Source organism: Martes martes (assembly GCF_963455335.1).
Source record: "Martes martes genome assembly, chromosome: 8".
Taxonomy (NCBI): domain Eukaryota; kingdom Metazoa; phylum Chordata; class Mammalia; order Carnivora; family Mustelidae; genus Martes; species Martes martes.
Window position 1 is genome coordinate 117,634,521 of NC_137895.1, and position 20,672 is coordinate 117,655,192.

A 20,672-nucleotide genomic window follows, 5' to 3' on the forward strand; every position below is an offset into this window, starting at 1 on the left:
TCAACATGTTTTCAATGGGTAAAGTTTACACTACAGAACAAACCTCCAGGATTTGGGGCTTCCTGAGCCTTCAGGAAAGGCTGGAGCTCCTCATTCTGAACTTGAATAAAGAACTCTAATGCCCAAACATAAATAAATGACATATTCCACTACTAGAAAAATATTCCACCCAGTGGTTTTTGCTTTCTGGTAATTCAATACCCGTAATATTTAATTACTAACAAGGTTACGGTGACTCAGGCCAACTATATTGGGTCTCCAAAATCTCAACTACACCGTGATGAAAAGAACACATCCACTCTCATGCTAGTCATGCATCCCCAATTTTGAGCATGCTAAACCTGACTGGGTTAGGTACTGAGGATGGGGCAACTGGAGACATTGTCATCAAGGTATTCCATAGAGAATGCAGACAAACTACAGGCAATGAAGGAAGGGTTTGACGGGTCAACTTCAGGGCAGCACAAGTGCATGGAACCACCTGACAGATTCTTAGTGGAGGGGCGGTCAGCACAGGCTTCCTAAAAGAGGTGACCTTTAGGCTGAGACCTGCAGAGAAAGAGGGGTGTGCCGGGCAAAAGGGGGCTGGAGGTGGAGGGGAGATAGGAGTTGTCAGGTAGAAGAACCAGCAGCCTGACAAGATGGAAATGACTTAGTGAGCAGGATTCTTGTCACCTTTCTTCCCTCTTTCTCCTACCCACCCTCCCCACCTATAAAAATTAATAACTAACACTAGTTTCATTCTCTTTGGTTTTCTGTGCACATTCATATGCTTATCACCATCTCTGTGACTACAGCAATCCCCTAGGGTATACACATACATCTTTATTATCAAAGCTCCTTTTTCACAAATGAAGACCCGAGGCCCAGAGGACTTAAGTGGCTTGCTCGTGTCCACACCAGTGAGCAGGAAAAAATTCCCGAACACAAACCCAGAAATTCTAACTATACATGCCATGTGCATCCCTCTGAGTGATGATGAAGAGCCCAGACAGGGGGGTTGCCCAAATCTGGGAGCTCAGTCTTCCCTGATACTCCACTGGCGGTTGCTGGCATCCCACCCAGAACTATGTGTTGGGATTTCCCAGGAGGTGGGGTTAGGGTGGGTGGGTGAAGATCTTTAACATTTCTGTGTGAATTCAGCAAAAGGAACTGACTCTATGGAAGCCAAAAGGGCCCTGAGCAGTGTTCCAGTACATTCTGCATTTGTGCAAGACCATAGTTAAGGGACAGCAAATCCACAAGGACACAGTCCACTTGGTTTCACAGAAGACAATTTCATTTAACAATCCACAGCAAAAACCAGTCTGCCTTTTGTCCAGTTGAATTTTGAATTCTAACAGATGTTTTCCAATTTTCCAAAATTTACAAAAAGAGCAGCTCTGAATATTAAACTGGCACCTTCCTAATGCTATGGTTTTTGTCCTTCCTAGTTATAAAAGCTTTATGTTGGGGGTGCCTGAGTGGATCAGTGGGGTTAAGCCTCTGCCTTCAGCTCAGGTCATGATCTCAGTGTCCTGGGATCAAGCTCTGCATCAGGCTCTCTGCTCAGCAGGAAGCCTGCTTTACTGCCCCCCCCCCACCTCTCTGCCTATTTGTGATCTCTCTCTGTCAAGTAAATAAATAAAATCTTAAAAAAAATATTAAAAAATAAATAAATAAAAGCTTTATGTTGGTTTGATAGCTTCTTTGTTAAAAGTTTACAAAGCTATCTTAGCTTGGGTTTTCCCTGAATGCAGGATGTGAGTAGTTTACCTGAGAGGAAATCTCAAGAATTAGCAGTGAGAGGGCAGGCAGGTGAGACAGAAGGAAGGAAAGTCAAAAAAAGGTTTATTATTAAATTGATTCCTGTGTGGTAAGAATAGCTCAGACTTATTGGGGGACCCTCTAAGGAGTCTTATAGAATGTCTCCCCAAGCTGTCTGCTTAGGGACCAGAAGAAACTGGGGTATCTGTCTGCTGACTCCAACTTCCATTGGTTGAGAGCTGCCTCTGAAGGTGTTAACTTTCCTGCTTCAAGGTCGGGAGGCTTGTAGGAAAATCCTGGAGGATAAAACAGAGAAAAACCAAGGTTCTGCACTTAAAGTGAGTTTATGGGCACATGTGGGCACTGTCCCCACAGCTGCAATGAAGCCAAATGGGACAAAGGGACATGACATGAGCACAGCAAACATTGCCACAGTAAGTCAAGTCTCTAGGATGTGAGATTAAGGGGCAGAAGACATGCACTAAGTCCTGGGCCTTATAGTTCTTAGGCTGACTCATTTAATCAGGAGCAAGTCACAGATTTTGAGGATCAATTTCTCTCTGAGGAGAGAGAAGAAGGAAAGAGTCTCAGCCCTCTTTGTGTCTTAGGGCTATTGCTAGGATCAGATAGGATAATGTGAGGAGCTATGAAGTGTTGGGCAAATGTTATTCATTATGTTGACCACTTATGGTCCTTTCTGGGAATCTATTATTTACTCTGGGTCTGTGAGCATCAAACACCATGAGGCTGCTAAGGTTATTGGTTGAAGGTCCCCCTGATGGCTTCTCCTAGCAGCGAGGCAGATGTGGCCTTGGTTTCATCCGCTTTAGGAGCATTCATTCCCTTCTCGGGTCTTGTCATTCCAGAATTCAGCTGCAGGTCTGTGCCATGAACAGGACACTTCTACCAGCCTTTCAACTGAGTGTCTTTAATGGGACAAGCAAGCAGCAAGCAGCAAGCACCACTTCCCACATGCAAATAACACTCACTGCTCCCTTCTAGAGTTCTGCCTTAAGATCTTCTTTCCCAGCAATTTACACCAAAAATGAGGCATGAACTACCCTTTCATCTACTGCAAGCTTACAGTGTGCCAGGCATTACATGGAACGCCTTACATACTGTGTGTCATCTAATCTCATTTACATGTCATATACATATAATATATAATTATTATCCTACATTTATGGGAGAAACAGGAGCTCATCTAGATTGATAATCTTGTGCAAAGTGGTTCAGCAGTAAGAAATGGTGAGAGTAAATGAATCCAGACTCAATCCCAGTGCTAGAGCCTTGAACCACAGTGTGACAGTCTGTCCAGAAGTCAGATCATCACCCACTTTATTTCTTCCTTGGGGAAATAATAACATCCTCTCACCCATCACTTCTCCAAAGGACCTTTCAAATATCTGTTTCTTTTCCCCATTTCTTTTTCAGGCAAAATGTACTTTTCTTTGGTTGATCTATTTCTACTCTTCCCTTCTGGTGACCTATAAAAATGTCTTCTAAAAATGCAACTCTAGTACTGAGAACACAGGAAGGCAGGTACAACATTTCACCCTGAAGCTACTGTCATTTTAATTACCTGGCACATTCACAGAAAAATGTCCTGGAGATGCTTCCTTTTCTTTTCGTTTGTGGTAACATAGGTGGATCACTCAAGAGTTGAAGGCCCTGAAGCAGAGATGCTATTTGGTTGTTAAACACCACAGGCATTAATACATTTATGAACCACCTTAATTTGCTCTAATTAAAAATGGCTTTTTAACTGGTAAAAAAAACAAAAAACAAAAAACAAAAAACAAACCAACAACAACAAAACCACCAGGAAAGTAAAGTAAAGAAAAGAAAGTCTGGTTGAGAATTGCTCCTTTAAAACTGATAAAGTAAGGCGGGGTTGGGCAGGTTTCTATCGATCCGCAATCTAACCACTCAAACCACTTGAATCCCAGCCCAGCTTCTGAGATTGCACAGATTGGCCACATGGATACAGAACAGGAGAAGAAGATGCGCTCCAAGCATTTGCTCATCTCAAAGAGTGGTGTGATTTTGGGAAACACCCACTTGGGCTCTGATTGCGTTGAGCGAATCTGTTCAATGAACAGTCATGATGTTTTGTGCTAGAACAGATGTAGCATCTTCAAAAGAGTAACTAGTCTGGCAGTAGGGGCCCTTTACACCTCAGAAAGTGAATTACATCATGAGATACTTGATGATCTAGAAATCAAATCATGTACTGATTTGGAGAATGCTCCAAATATATCCTCACTTGGGCTGTACACTGATAATACACGGTAGGATGTTGATTATTGCCAGGGTTATAATTCCAACACTGATAGAGCAATGACATCTTCATTATTTCTTGCCCACTCTCTCTCCCCATCCCTTCCAAGCTTCCCCCAACAGAGGCAGGCTGGTCACAGAGTAATCTAATACTGTCATGCAACTGAAACACGGGGTTGGAAATTACAGTCAGAAACCACACAGGCAGGGATGAGATGCCAGCTGCATGACAGCTATGTATGATTTCTCAGACCTTTTCCAAATGCTTTCCTTTCCTAGTGTGTGCATGACATTTCTATCATGTGGCACACTCAATATCTGTGTCAGGCCTATCCCTAAACAAGACTGCTGGTGTATGATGATAAATAGTGCCATGATCAGCAGTGATTCACACCCTTCCACATGCTGGCAAAGGTCGCCTAGCAACTGTTGTTAGGGGCAACACCAGCATGTTTAGTCTAAGGCAGTGCAACAGGACAGCTCTGGTCTCCTGAGGGAGGTTCAAGTTTATGCTCCGGAGATTAGGGCCCTGCCATAAATCCATACCCGTTATAACCCCCCTTGTGCTTGCATAAGGTTTAACCACTATTACTAAATTTGCCAATTTAACAAGATCAAAACGGTCATCCTGAGCTTATCACACCTTCCACACAGGCAATGGAAAAGGGTTAGTATCTGATTTTTACACCCAGGTAATAGCTTGGCCTCATTCCCTTCCCTGCTTAATATTCACAACGTTGACTTCAAAATGGTTTCCAAACTGTGAAGCCTGGTATTAAAAATAAAAAGTAAAAAAAAAAGAAAAAGAAAGTCCTTTATTAAGCCCCTGCTGGGATGCTTTTCTCTTTAATGCATTTCAAAAAGAAAAAAAATGTACAATTTTGCATCCAGATGCAGTCTGTGTTTGTGGATTACACCACCCCCTACTGATTGATCCTCCTAATGGCTTAGCATTTTGCAAGTGAAGAAGCAGTTAGCCCAGTTCCGTTGGCTATTAATTCAATCTACATAGATTTCTGCTGGTCTAATGAGCATAGACTATATTCTACCAAAATCCAAGCTTTCAAAGTATTTGATAAAAGAGCCTTAAAAGATTGCCTATATTAAAAGTAGCCTATAATAAACAGCCAGATAATATAAAATTTAATTTTATGGCATCATATTTATAAAATAGCCAGTTAGTCCCCATTCAGAGAAAAAAGAGTGTATATCGAACAAATTCTACTGTGACCCAAGCTCTTTGTATTAAACAACTTCATAGCGACTTAGTTGGAACTATCTGAACCTGCTACTTGAAATAGCTACTAGAACCTTTTTTGCTACTGTCAGCATTTTTATAATACCCTTGTATTTAGGCAAGACTGATTATTCAACAATAATTAAGATTCCTATTTAGCATAAAAGAGATTCCAATTATGAACATTTTTAATTCTTGTTTTTCTTTTTAAAGTCTTCCATTCCTAAGAGCAGAAATACAAAAAGTGCAATGGTTTGAAGGACACTATAAATTCAGACACTTGTGTTCAGTTTATATAATTTACATTGAAATTACTTTATTAGCCAGCAGTGATTGTAATCCCCTCCTACAGAGTAGTGGAGGGGATTTATTTTCTTCTTCTAAGAAAAGCCAACAAAGAATTAAAACAGAGGTGGTATGAGGAACAGAAATTGCAAAAATAAAATAAGAGAACAGAAGTGTCACCTGCATGTATGTGCATCTCTGCCTGTTAGGATGGGAAGATGGCCTCCCGAGGACTCCCAGACCACCCATGTAGGGATTTCTGGGTGATTTGGGAAGCAGGCCATAGTTAGAAAGTCTTTGTTTTCCTGAGCTTGTATCACCACCAAGATGCTTTTCTTGGAATGCTAATTAGCACAAAGATAGGAGGGGACTGCTGAGGGCCAACATATTGGTGATGGAGAAGAGCACGCCTTGCAGAAGGGAGTTATCAGAAAGAACCCTGGGGAACTTGTTTTATCTGTTCTCTTAATACTTAAAGCATTTGAACCTCTCCTCACAGGCTAAACACACAATCTTGAGAAATTAAAACCCCCTTGGGTTTGGGACCTAAGAGATGTGGGAAAAATCCACCATTTCAAAAGCGAAAGGGAGAGATAATACTGAGAAAATGGGGAGGAACTCCACTGATGGGTATTTATCGTCATTAGAAGTCATGGAGAGTGCGTAAGGGATTGGAGACCTATATAGTCAGACACTAACCGAACATCAAATACATTTCTACAATTAATTTTATTCCCACAAATCTCTAAGGGGCTGCATTTCTATCTTAGCTTTTGCAAATATTTCTTACATGTCATTGCTAAGGATGTTGGCGAAATTCAGTAATAGATAGCCCAGAGGTGCAGGTAGTATATTAATGGTAATAAAAAATGACAAAAGTCCAATAAAGACATAGAAAGGATAACTTTCATGTTCACACGTTCTTTGTCAGGATTTAAAGTATAACCTAAGCCTCTAGCCCATGACCTCTGAACAAAATTACAAAGTAAAACAAGGATAAGGAAGCAATAAATGCCAAATTAAATAATGATAGATGGAATGCAAGAGGGGGCCCTGTCCTTCATACAATAATGTGAAACAAGCAACTAATGCTCCCAAGCTCTTCATGGGGAGGCTAGCCACAGAGCAAGGAGTAAAAGGGACATGGCTGGTGGGAAGATCAAGTGGCACAGCTGCAGCTGAAAACAATATTGCTGCTATTCAAAAAATTGAAAACAGAATTACCAGAAGCTCCAGCAATTGCACTTTTGACTATACACCCAAAAGAAGCAAGGACCTGAACAGATATTAGTACACCTGGGGTACACAAATAATGCACAACATGACGTTACAAGCACCATTCTTTCTGTCTGACCATGCCAGCTCTCAGGGAAGCTTGTCCTAATGGATCCTAGTCCATAAGGGGCTTTGTCATCTCAATCTTTATTCTTTTTCTTAGTACTGAAAAAGTCCCATCCCAGTACTGTCTTCCCAGCATCCAGATTAGCGAGTCTGAGTCTGTGATTGGAGGCATTTCACATTCTTGTGGGAAACCAAAGACTACATTTTCACCTACACCCTTCTCACTGCCTGTAAAAAAAAAAAAAAAAAAAAAAAAAAAAAAAAAAAAAAAAAAAAAGGAGGGTTTGGGACACCTGGATAGCTCAGTCAGTTAAGCCACTGCCTTCAGCCAAGGTCATGATCCCAGAGTCCTGGGATCAAGTCCCTTATCGGGCTCCTTGCTCCGCAGGGAGCCTGCTTCTCTCTCTGCCTCTGCCTGCCACTCTGCCTGCTTGTGCTCTCTCTCTCTGACAAAGAAAGAAAGAAAGAAAGAAAGAAAAAGAAAGAAAGAAAGAAAGAAAGAAAGAAAGAAAGAAAGAAAGAAAGAGAAAGAAAGAAAGAAAGAAAGAAAGAAAGAAAGAAAGAAAGAAAGAAAGAAAGACAGGCGGGCTTTTCTTTCTTAGACTATCTTTAGGAGTGAAATTTCTGGCCCTTAAAAGGGCTGCATTTTTGCACCTTCTTTTGGGATACTTTTATGACTATGGCTAAACTATAAAAGATTTATCAGATTGAGTTTCCATTGTGATTAATATATTGCTCATCAGTGGCCAGATGATGGATCCTTTGAATTGGTTATATTTAAAAGAAAAAAAATTAGAGAGCTCTCATCCTAAACAACTGTCCTATTGGTACCTATGGAAATACTAAGTTAAAAAGTGGACACAAAAGAATACAATGGCTAGCTTTAGGGACTCTGTTAACAAGATGAAAGAACAGAAATTAGACTTAGAACAAAAAATTAAAATCCACACCCAACATAAATTCCTCTTCTCCAAATCTGGCCCCATGTACCTGTTTTAATTTTCCTTGCCCTATGAGATTTACACAGAACACTCCAGCCTAATCTCTAGGCTCGGAGTATATAGTTTACTCATGTAAATGTTGAAAGTCAGGAAGTTAATTTAGCAGAAACATCCAAGACAGGTGGTAGGGCTCTTTTTACTATTCCTTATAACCCTCCCGCTCTGTAATCAGGCTCTGCCAGCTTTAGGCCTTTCCATACAATGTCATTTGCAGATGTTTTAGATCCCCACTGCAACAAATGCATGTCTCTTAGACAGCAGCAGATTTTGTAAATTATAAAGTCCTTTTACTTCCACTTTCAGAAGATCCTACCAAATTTAGACCAAAGTTAAAAAGATTAGTGATCATTCACAACCCCACTCAGAGGGACCTAGACCAGCTGTTAAGGGGTGTTCTTCCCATCCATGAATATACAGTAGTTAGCAGGTAAGCCAGATGGACCCCCAAAAGAAACCACCTCACAGAGAAAACAGATGGCCATAATTTTTCCCAGGCCCTCATACAAAGGGCTAGGAAATAGCTCAGCTGGAGACTTGCTTATCGGGGCCAATAGAAGCAAAGGCAGAGAATTCCCCCTGCTAAGGTGAACTGGTTCAATGTTGCAATGTACATTCAGAAAGAAGACTTTTGTTAAACATTTTATACATACTTTAAAAACATAATGCATTAAATCTTAAAGTTCTAGAAATATAAAAAATATTTTGATTTCTACCCTTGCTGGAAATCTTCCTGAGATAAAGAACCAAATTAAAGAAAATGTTGTTGGATGGTAAGGTCAGCCTTCTTTTTTTTTTTTTTTTTTTTAAAGATTTTATGTATTTATTTGACAGAGAGATCACAAGTAGGCAGAGAGGCAGGCAGAGAGAGAGAGGAGGAAGCAGGCTCCCCGCAGACCAGAGAGCCCGACACGGGGCTCGATCCCAGGACCCTGGGATCATGACCTGAGCCGAAGGCAGAGGCTTTAACCCACTGAGCCACCCAGGCGCCCCTAAGGTCAGCCTTCTGATATCATTCAGCCAACAACTCAATTTTGGGGGAAACTGGAAACAACCAATTTCTACAAAACCAGAAATGTGACTCTAGAAGCAATTCAAATCCCATCTCTTGACCAATCCTGTAACCTCACCTATTCATCTGAAAATGCTTGTCAATATGGAGATATTAAAAACAGAATTATCCTGAACTTAAGAAAGAGGAAAGATTTAAATAATTCTAGAGCCTGATAATAGGCAAATACTCCCCCCAAAAATTCATCTTGGAGAAAACTTACTTTCTCAATGTTTCTTTAATGTAGATTTTCAAACTCTCCTTCTTTAGGACCAAGAAGCCATTCTTTGAAATACAAACTCTGGAGAAATTATTTCCTTCAGGAGGAAAAAGGGGGCTAGCATTTGGAAATTGGGCTTTGGCCATCAGAATAGGTGAACTTAACTTATTCAAACTGCCAAGGCAAAATTTGGATCCAACTGTTCTTTTGTAAATTGGTGAGTTTTGTATTGTTGTGTCTCTCTTGGCTAAAATTTTAAGGCAGTGGTTATGGGGGTCTCTGTTTCTGTCTATATGTTTACATATGTCTATATATGTATGTTGTAGATATGTGATATTTTTCTACCTCCAGACAGTACTGCCAAAAGTAATTTGTAAAAGAACTCTATTTAACTGGCTTAAAAACAAGCAAGTACTTATCTAAGAATTGGGTATTCTAAAACTCGTAGAAATATAAAAGCTAGACCAAATGTTTTTCAAATCCAGATAATCTTTGGTAAATAAAAGCTAGTGGAAGTTTGTTAGTTTAATTAAAATAGGTAGGTCTTCAGAGTTATGAACATTGATTAAAATTCAGATAAACAACTCCCTGGGTTTGCTAATCAACTTCATGTTATCTCACAGTTTTGTCAGCAAGAAAAATAGCATGGGATGATGGCTGACTGTCTAATGTCTCATAAAGTTTCATGGGTTACTGAAACAAATGATCAAAGCACATGACTTAGATATAAGTAGGATAAGGATTTTTAGGTAAACTTTATTTTTTAGCAAATTATGTTTTTATGAAATTGTATTTTAAAAGTTTCTCAGATCTCTTTGGCAACTTGAAACCTTAAAGTTTTGCTAAGTTAAATAAAGCAATAGACAGAAAATTCACTGAATGTCTAGATCATTTTCAAATGAGATAACTGAAACATTAATTACTAAACATAGGTTTATTGATTTTGGGCTTCTTATCACAGAGAAACTAAAGATATATTTGGGTCTATTAGTAAGCATGTTTTCTGCCACATTAAAAGACAGCTGTGAAAAAGCATGTGGTTTTAGAAATTACGAGATATATTCATAAATTTTCTAATCTATATAATGAGGGTGTAAAGATAGTTCTAAGGGTTAAGAATTCCAGCTAAAATGTATGATCAAAGCTACAAAAAGTACTGAGGGAAAGAATTCTATATGAAAAGGAAACAGAGGGGTACCTGGGTGGCTCAATGGGTTCAAGCCTCTGCCTTCAGCTCAGGTCATGATCCCAGGGTCCTGCAATCGAGCCCCAGAGCTCCATGTTGGGCTCTCTGCTTAGCAGGAAGCCTGCTTCCTCCTCTCTCTCTCTGCCTGCCTCTCTGCCTACTTGTGATCTCTGTCTGTCAAATAAATAACATCTTTTTATTTATTTTATTATTTTTTAAAATATTTTTATTTATTTACTTGAAAGAGAGATCAAAAGTAGAGAGGCAGGCAGAGAGAAAGGGGGAAGCAGGCTCCCCGCCGAGCAGAAAGCCCATGGGGGCTAAATCCCAGGACTCTGGGATTATGACCTGAGTGGAAGGCAGGGGCTTAACCCACTGAGCCACCCAGGTGCCCCAAGTAAAATCTTAAAAAAAAAAAAGAAAGAAAAGGAAACAGAGGTGTGTTTCTGGACAAAGAAAAGGTATGGGGGGAAAAAAAAAAAGAAAAGATATGAGATGAAGAAATGTGTTTTTGTTAAGGGAAAAGAAAATACATTTATCCTAAAGTAAAATTTATTATTTCAAAATGGGAAAGGGGAAAATAAAGGACAAAATTAAATAAAAAGTTGGGAAGGGAGAGAGAGAGAGAGAGAGAATCTTACTTTGTGTGGTCAATTTGGCTAAAATCAAGTGTATAAAATGGATTATAAAATGAAGCTTTGAAATCTGCAGTGTATTTACGTAAAACTATAGCAATTTTCTTTCATCTGCAAAAATAACGAAGTTTCTTTGTACCACCGGTCTGCCCTTGATAATAATATATTATGAAAGATTTTTCTTTATTTTTAAGTAATCTGTCTAGAAAACAAGAATTTTGTGTCTTACCAAAATAATTTCCCATGCTTTATGTTGTCTTAATCTGATCTTTGATTATTTAAAAGAACTAAGTCTTCTCAATATTAAAAGAGCTGGATTTTACTTATAACTATGTAACCTTTTGTATTTGCTTTTGAAATATCTTATTGCCACTTTGGTTAAATAGATAACTAAGGACTGTTTCATAATAATCTGTGATCCTCATTTAGTCAAGTGTCCTAGCCTTTTGATATTTTTGACAAACTTCCCAAAATCAAATTCTAAAGGAAGTCTGACCTGGAACTAATTTTGAGATTTGTCAGGTGGGTCCCTAGAACGTATCTTTCCCTAGAGCATCTCAAAAGAGATGTTCTTTCTTTTTATAACAATAAAAATGTCACAATAATTAGACTTATTTGGTATGTTAAATCACATGCCAAGAATTGTCAAATAAGTGATGATGGCCTTCTTAAGTTATATTGGGTAGGTAAGTATTATTAATAAAATTGTATATAGAAATTGTATAGTTTCTAGAAATCTTACATGTTCTGGTATACTATTATCACTTGTAATTCTAGTTATTATCCTAAAATGTTGTACATTATAGAAATAACCAAATTTCCTTGTCAACCGTATTATAATGAATTCTCATCAGATCTTTAGCCATGGCCATTTTTAAGTCTTTTGGCATTTAGCTATTCCTTTACTCTGATGCCTATGCAAAAGTGCTGCATTTTCAATAAGACTCATGGAAAGAATTCTGATTACAGGTTTCTGATCACTTTAAGATCACACCATTGAACTAGGTAAAAATTTATGAAACTGTCATGAAAAAAGTAGATTTATAAAGATGTTAACAAAAGATCAATAAGAATTAATTAAATGGGACCAAATGAACTATGATGACTGTAATTTTTCTGACTTTGTGTTTGAAACATTGTTAGTTCTTTAATGTTTTGTTTTTCCAGATTTAAGGAAACTTTTTCTCTTTTTTCTGAAGCTAATTATGACTTACAATAATTTGGTGACGTGTGTTTATGTGAACAAGGATGAAACTATTTTTCTCCCTACCTTATCCCTTCAGATTTGGGAAACTCTCAGTGAGTGTATATACTTATTTCCATACATTTTTATTTGCATAAGTTCAGTAAGAATCTGTTCTCCTTTTTAACAGGACACAACTGGAAATACTGGTTAAGATTTTTTTTTTTAATTTATTTGACAGATGGAGATCACAAATAGGCAGAGAGGCAGGCAGAGAGAGAGGAGGAAGCAGGCTCCCCACCAAGCAGAGAGCCCAATGTGGGGCTCGATCCCAGGACCCTGGGATCATGACCTGAGCCGAAGGCAGAGGCTTAACCCACTGAGCCACCCAGGCGCCCCTGGAAATACTGGTTAAATGATCACTGTTGTAATATGACTGGAATGCCATATTTGATAATGATGTGCATAAAATCAGATATTCCAGTCAGCTTTAAGATTAACTTTTTAGAGCTAATAAAGTCTCTTAGAATAAAAGCCTAGTACCTTGCTCATAGGATTCCTATCAACCTAACCAGGTGAGTAAGGTAAGAACGATGATTTCTTGGCAGATGTAGGAACCTCAGGGGGACCTGGAGAAAAGAGGAATTCACCAAAATCTGTAGTACTGCAGGGAAAGTCTGATGGCAAGTCTTTGGCTTGGCTTCCTAGCCTCGAGAGGCTTTTAAAAGTTCAATTCGTGATTCCTTATGAAAAGTTCGAGCAAAGCAGATTTATAATGATTGGGTGTGCCTGGGTGGCTCATTCAGTTAAGTGTCTGATTCTTGGTTTCTGCTCAGGTCATGATCTCAAGGTCTTGAGATTGAGCTTCCCATTGGACTCCTAGCTCAACACAGAGTCTGCTTGTCCCTCTCCCTCTGCTCCTCCCAGCCCTTGCTCTCTATCACTCTTTCTCTCAAATAAATAAATAAAATCTTAAAAAAAAAAAAAAAAGAGCCTAGATGATCAATCACTTTTCTTGCTGCACTGACATAAATAATCAAGCCAAATTTACTAAAATAAGGCTTACTTTGTAAACAAATTAGTTTTAATTCTGCTGTCTCTGGTAGGGATGAAGGTGACTGTAGAGAGAGAGAAACTAGGTGTCAACAGCAACAATAATACACACTTGTGGACAGTGACTCAAATTCTGTTAATTGTCTTTGAGATTTTGCCATTGTAAGGGCCTATTTAGCCAGAGCGGCCCCACCTTGGTTGAACAGCCATTTTGTTGTTTATGCAATAAAACTTAAATTGATCCTGTCCCCCCCGACCCAGGGGAACTTTATTAAAAGCAAGCCCAGGAAACCAGTCCCAGGTAACAAAGCCCAAATACAAGGGTGGGTCAGGTCAGGTAGAGATAACAGCCCAAATGCAGGGATGAGTCGGGTCAGGTGGAGACATCCAATCAGTAAAGCACGCATACTGTCTCCCAAGTTACCAAGGAGTGTGGGCCCCGCCTTTTGGGGGCCAATTCTCACCAAGGTGATAGGCTAGTGCAAATGTCTACTATGGGGTGAACTGTAGTTCAGTTGGCCACCTGTGTGTGGCCAGGCTCAACCACATGGCCTTTGCTCTATAAAAGTTAGTCTGTGAGGCAGGGAGGGGTCGTCCTCTCTGTAAGGGGCAGCCCTAACCAGTCGGTTTGATTCTTGATGGTTGGCGTGAAATAAAGCTTTGCTTGACCTTCGCTTTGTATCAGTCTTGCTCCTTTGACCATGGACCCAACACTGGGAACCCAACACCATTTACCTGTAAACTGGACTGGATGCTAAATTCTTCTAGTTTCCTCATCTGGCTACAAATCTCCAAGCTAACACTTACAATTTTCTCCCATCCTTTGACTTGGAATCACTGACAACTAAAACTACTTTTTTGCCTGAAGCCCTGCAAATTAAAGCTAAATGACTGGGTATAATCTTGAGAGAAATCGGAAGCCACAATTCCTCATTTAAGCCAAGCTTCTGCATGCCTGCTTCTGTACACACCGCTCTACTGGTTCCCCCAAAGACATCATCAGAGACATGCAAACTGCAAAATCTGTCAGAACAGGAAAATCTGTCAGATTGCCACTGCCTGCCCTCACTCCATCTAAACATGCTTCAAGCCTGACATCAAGAAATCTCAACTGGCAGCTCTTGGGACTCAAGACTTTGTTCTTTCGTTTCTATAGACATGCCTCTTATTAAATACCTGACTGCTGGCACAATACAGGCCTAACTTTGAGATCTCAGCTACGTCAGTGCTTCTTGAAATGAGACACAACTGTGTAATTGAGTGGAGCACTTCTCAAGACTGAGACTACTTTAATAAGATATAGAGCAATAGATCAACTTAAAATTCTGGATTATGAAATTTCTTATTTTAAGTTTCAAAGATGGGACTGCCACTTTGGCCTGAGGACTGTTTTGAGCTAAAAGCAACCAAACCCCAGTAGATTCAGGAAAAGCTCTTTTCTTCCCCCTTCAAATGCCTCAATTTACATTAGAAAGGTGGCCGTACCTGGAAGGGAGTTATTATCTGGGATACATAAGAACCTTATCTGCATAACAGGGCATCCTTTGATTTCCAAAAATCTCCTCTGCCTTCCTGTGAAAGGCCTTCCTCCCCTTTGTATCCCCAGAACCTACCTGTTTTCCTGGCTCAGAATGTTGTACAAGACTCAATCACCTAGCTGCCCTTTGGGTCTCGTATTTTTATTGGGCTGTCATAAGTATGAGACTGTTTTTCTGCGTTAATGAGTCTTATGTCAATTTGATTATTAGACCAATGAACCTAGAACAGGAAAAGGAAAAAAATTTCCTTCCCTACAAGACAGATGGTGGTGATGGTTGCGCAGCAGTGTGAATGTAATTAATGCACTAAACTATTACCTAAAAATGGTTAAAATGGTAAACTGCCCATAATGAGCATTTTACCACAATTTTTTTAAAAAGAGGGCAAGGGAAAAGTCAGTACTGAGACGGCAATCTAAGTATAATCAGGTCAGTGACAAAAAGTAGTGTGGCCCTCAGCTGTACATTTCAAATAAAAATGACTACCTCTGAACTTCACCCCCTGCCTGAGACACACAAACACTGACCAAATTCCACATAAAATCTTGTTTTCTACATAACATCAAAATGCCTTCTTTCTGTAAATGAATCTATACAGCTCCACCATGACAGCTCAGAGAATAATAACTGACTCTGGGATATTCATAGATAATTTTCTGCAAGCATGAGGGGGCAAGAGGACATCGGACTAAATCAGTTAGTACACTTAATTAGAATTAATTAAGTCTTGCTTGAAAGAGAGCAAATGAGACAAAATTCAGTCACTTTCAGAAAAGGCAGGACAGGTCATAAGAATGTTGGTATCATTTACTGAGAGCCTACTCTAAACTGATGAAATGTCATTACTGCTTCACCAGCTATCCCTGGCTTCCCCCATCAGGCACTGGAAGGTCTGCACATCAGAGCAGATTAGGTGGAGTGATGTCAGTAGGTCCAGCTGATGAGCTGTAAAAAGAAGTGACATGTGTCACTTCCAAAATGAAGCATTTAATTGCTGGTGCAAGATTCTCTGGAGATCTGTGGTGACGGTCAGAGCTTGTGATGGCGGCTCTCCCATCAGAGTGAGAAGTCATGGGTAAACACGCTATCTGAGATTAAATATTTCCAGCTGTGAACCATTAAAAAGGGGAGGAATTTGTTACTGCAGTTTATTTAGCCTAGCCTATTTTTGCTATAAAACGAAACAAACAAACAGTCTGACACTGAATCGAGCACCTTGCATTATATAATCTAAAATTCTAATGACCATGCACGGAGAAATTACATACCCATATTTTAGGTGAAGCAACTGAGGCTAAAACATCACAGCCAGTAAGGCAGACTTATGATTAAAACTCCAAAACCTGCTTTCCTTCACTGTAATCTAATGTTCCTTCAACATTCATATCTCATTTGACCGTTGAGCCATTTTCTGTCACCTCTATATGGCTATCATGTTCCTTATCCTCAAGATAAAAAGGATGATTTCTCTGCCTCACTTTATTAACATCTAAATAAGTACCACCTTTCCAAAAGAACAATCTTTGGTAGGCAGAGACCTTCTGAGTTCTTAAATCCCTTAACTCTAGAATCTTGCAAAAAAACCCTTCAATATCCTAGTTCCCAATGTGTAAAATGGGGACAATAATAACCCCTGTGCTCATTTTCATGACAAGTTCATCATAGACGATACACAAACAGAATTTAGCTTGGGTACTGAGGAAGAAATAAAGTCATGAGCCTTTCTTAGGCTCCCAGAGCCAGGAGTAGTGGTGCTGGAAAAGGGTGGGAGGCCACATAGAGGCAGATCAGACCAGGGACAAAAGCTTGGGCATTGGAGTCAGGCCTCTGGTTTGTGAACCAAGTACTAGCTCCGAGACAGGTTGTCTTTCTTCTCTGGTTTTCCCATGTGTGAAATGGGGACAAGAGTAATATATACCCCCAAGGGATTGCTGTATAGAGAAAATTAGTTCCTACATATAAAACAGCCAGGGAGAAACGTGGAGAAGACCATCTGAATCAGTACTTTTGACATTAGAAGAGAGGTAAATGCTCTCCAGAAGCTGCTTGAATTCTGCTATGGGCTGAATCATATCCCCCTCCCCAAATTCATATACCGTAGATATTGTAGTCCTAAACCCCCAGTACTTCAGAAAGTGACTCTATTTGGAAATAGGGTCTTTACAGAGTAATCAAGTTAAATGAGGTCATTAGGGCAGGCCACAATCCAATATGACTGGTGTCCTTATAAAAAGGGAAGATCAGGACAGACCAGAGAGACAGACACAGGGAGAAGATGGGTCATCTCTAAGCCAAGGAGAGACAACTCAGAAGAAGCCAACCCTGCTGAAATCTTGATCTCGGACTCCTGGCCTGCAGAACTGTGAAAAAATAAATTTCTGTTGTTTGAGCACCACCCCCCAGTCTGTGGTTCTTTGTTATGGCAATCCTTGCAAGCTATACAAGCCCCTGCTGGTTACCATGGCCAGAGGAACTTTGAAGCCCTCATTAGATAGGAATTCTGGACAGCCAAAGCTGGCTTTGCCCTGAGGCTTAAAGAGGACCCCTCTCTCTCATCTGCCTTTGCTGTAATCATCCTGTGAACTGAGGAGAAGAGGAGGGCTTCAAGGGCTCTCCCAGGAGCTTCCCCAGCTCAGCTCCCCAACTCCCAGAGTCCAAGGTTCAGGGGTACCTCCTGGAGAAACTGTGGACCAATGCTTGATTTCTTGTTAAATCATCAAAGTTTTCTCAGGTCTAATCAGAGATGTAAGTCTTCAATTTAGGTGTGTTACACAGAAATGGAAGCAAACTCAACTTACCTGGAAGAAACTTTATATCACAGCCTAACACAAACCTAGTATTAGTAGTATTAGGAAAATACTTTTCAAGTGCCCATGTGGACCTAAGAAGTGCTGGTTCAGAAACAAGACACACCACACACACCTACACACCTACACACACACACAACCTTTATCCCACTGAGCCGTAAGTAATTAAGTTACTTTGACAAAACACAAGGTCCACTAGACAAAAACGTTGAACACTATTCCCAAAGGACAATATGGTGTCAAAAGTGAGAAAGGGTGGGGGGGGGTAAGAACCCTCCTCTAGGGCCATAGAGAAGAGAGAAAATGTGATGACAACAAGGGACTAAAAACTTGTAGAAGAAACAGAAGGAAGGGAGGATGACGTCCAGGCAGAGGGGCATGGAAAGGAGATGGGTTCACAGGCATGTAAGCACAACTGGAGGGACTGGGAAGACTAGAAGGATTTGCAGCCCTAGAAACTTCAGTGGAGGCTTTTCCAAATGATCTGACAGTGATGGCACTTTTCCACTTCTCTTTTCATAGAGCTCCACCAATGTGTGCACCAGTGTGAGCTGGGGAGTGATATAAACAGCTGATCGCCTCTGTCATCCACATACAGAAACTGCCAGCTACACAGAGGTTCTAGTGACCCAAAGAGACCAGAAGGAGACTGGACAACCATTCTCTGGTGGAAGCCAATGTGCTATCTAGGCAGCTAGAGAGAACTTCAGAACGATGCTCAGTTATCTCCCCAATGGCTCCCCCCAATGGCACTTTCTCCTGAAGAACAGGATTCAGGCCTCAGGTCCCTGGAATATAGACATTTACACAGTGCCCAAAACAATAGCAAATTGAAAATTCAGCTCATAGCGGCTGTCAAAAGAAATAAGATCACATTAAAATTCTTGCCATTTTCTTTTTCTGCCAAACTAGCTAGCTTAATATGCAGATAGCCTTCTCCTACCCTCCCTCCCTGCCTCCCTTTCTCTCTCTCTCTCCCTTTCTCTCTCTCTCTCTCTCACTGGTATGAAAGACAAATTTATTCTCTCCTTTCAGAGCACCTTGTGAAATCAGTCCCATTTAAGGAGATTCAAAGAAAGGCAAGGACAGGGAGTAGAAGGCCTCATGGAGCACCGGGCCGGCTCAGAATGATAGTCTCACCCTTGCACTGAAGCCCAACCCCCACTCCATGCTTATATTTGTTGTGAGGAAATAGAATAGCTTGGTTGTAATTCTTAAAAAGCTTCCAAGCATTGTGCAAGAGTCAGAAAGCTCTCTTGGGTCCTCATATGAAATACCATTTCATGAGTTAAAAAAAAATTATTTTTGGAAACAGACTGTACATGGTACATGGTACATGGTGAACTATACATGGTACATGGTAAAACCCTACTCTAAACCAACTGATAAAATGAGTAAAGTTTGTCTCCTGTTCCTCCTACCCCCACCACCCTAATGGGTGCTCATCAGAGTTCACATCTGCTGTCTGAACACTTCACATAACATGAGCTACCATTAATTGAACATGTACTATGCGCTAGGCAGAGGGCCAAGCACCTCATAAAAATCACATTTGTATTCTCACACTACATTATCAGTTAGATCACCAGTGTAACTGCCCAGATGTAAGAAGACCCATCTTACTCAATGAAAATACCCTCCAAATACCACTTTTTATCCAGTTAATTATATAAACTCTTAGGGCTAGAACTGAAATAAATATGACTTATTAAATTTAATTTATTAATTCAGTTGCACATACATATTTAAAACCACAAACTATTTAAATTATACATTAATCTAGAAGTACTGCTTTTTTCCAGTCTTAACAGATCATTACACAGTTTTACTCACTGATGTGTTCTTTTTCTCTAGAGCCAAATTTGGAGTCACTTAATTCATCTTTTCCAGGACACATCATCTTCATTTCCATCTCAGTTGTTTGAGCTGCAGCACACTGTCACTGGAAATTTTTATCCCAAGCTACGAATACCCACTAATATAACATTAGGGCAGTTGTTCCGTCAAACTACAGGTGTATACTGATGAGCTCCTCAATGTAAGCATTTACCGCAATGCCTTTTAAAGGAATCCTCAGAAGGTCTGTTTACAATGGATCCAATATTTGCATTCAGGAGATCACATTCCCAGAAACAATTGCTAAATCTGTGTTCAATTCACTTGCCACATTTCTGTTTACTGATTCTATTGGGCAGCCTCTGCAAGCATCCCAAACCAGCACTGATTGAACTCATTCCAGACCAATGTATTTTCTCTAAACAACACCTTTTTTTTCAGTTAAAATAAACAAGACAGCATCCCAAAATTTGAAACATTTTGTACAGATTCCAATTTTGGATATGCCTTATTTTCTAAGGGATGATTTTTGTAAAAGTCCTTGTACCCATGTTCCAATTTTTACATGACATCATTAACCCCATTTTACAGATCGCGAAACTGAGGTTCAGAAGTTGAAGTAACTTTGCTAAACTCAAAGACCTAGTATTTAAATAACAGTGTTTAAAGGCCTACCTAGGACTGCTGGCCAGGAGGCCATGTGTTGAACCACCAACTGCACTGCCCGTGGTCTCGCAGTATGGTCTCTGACCCATGCCAACTTTCTGTAGCCAATTCCCTTTCTAGAAGTTCCCTGAGTCTCTCAGAATCCATGACAATTCTCACTCCTGCCTCTGACACCATTATTTCACTTACAGGAATTTAACTGAAGGAAATAATTGGAAAGGTGCACAGTGATTTAGCCTAAGGATATTCATGATAGCATTATTTTAAAGGGAAAACACACTAAACATCCACAATGAGGGATGTGTCAAACCAACTATATGCTCACAGTAGAATGCTAAGCAGCCGTGTTTAATGTTCATGAAATATTAAGTGGAAAAAATGAGAAGTTGTGTAATAGGATTCTAGTTTCATTTTCTTAACAGCATATCTACATCAAAGAAGACTGGGAGGAAGAACATGTTAACTTGGTTAATCCCTGGGTGATGGAATTAAATGGGATGGTTATTCTCTTATTTGTATTTTTCTGTCTCCTGCCTTCCAAAAAATACGCCTCTTCCAAAAGAATAAGTCCAATAGTGAGAATTAGGCAGCAAAGAAAGAGGAAATGTGC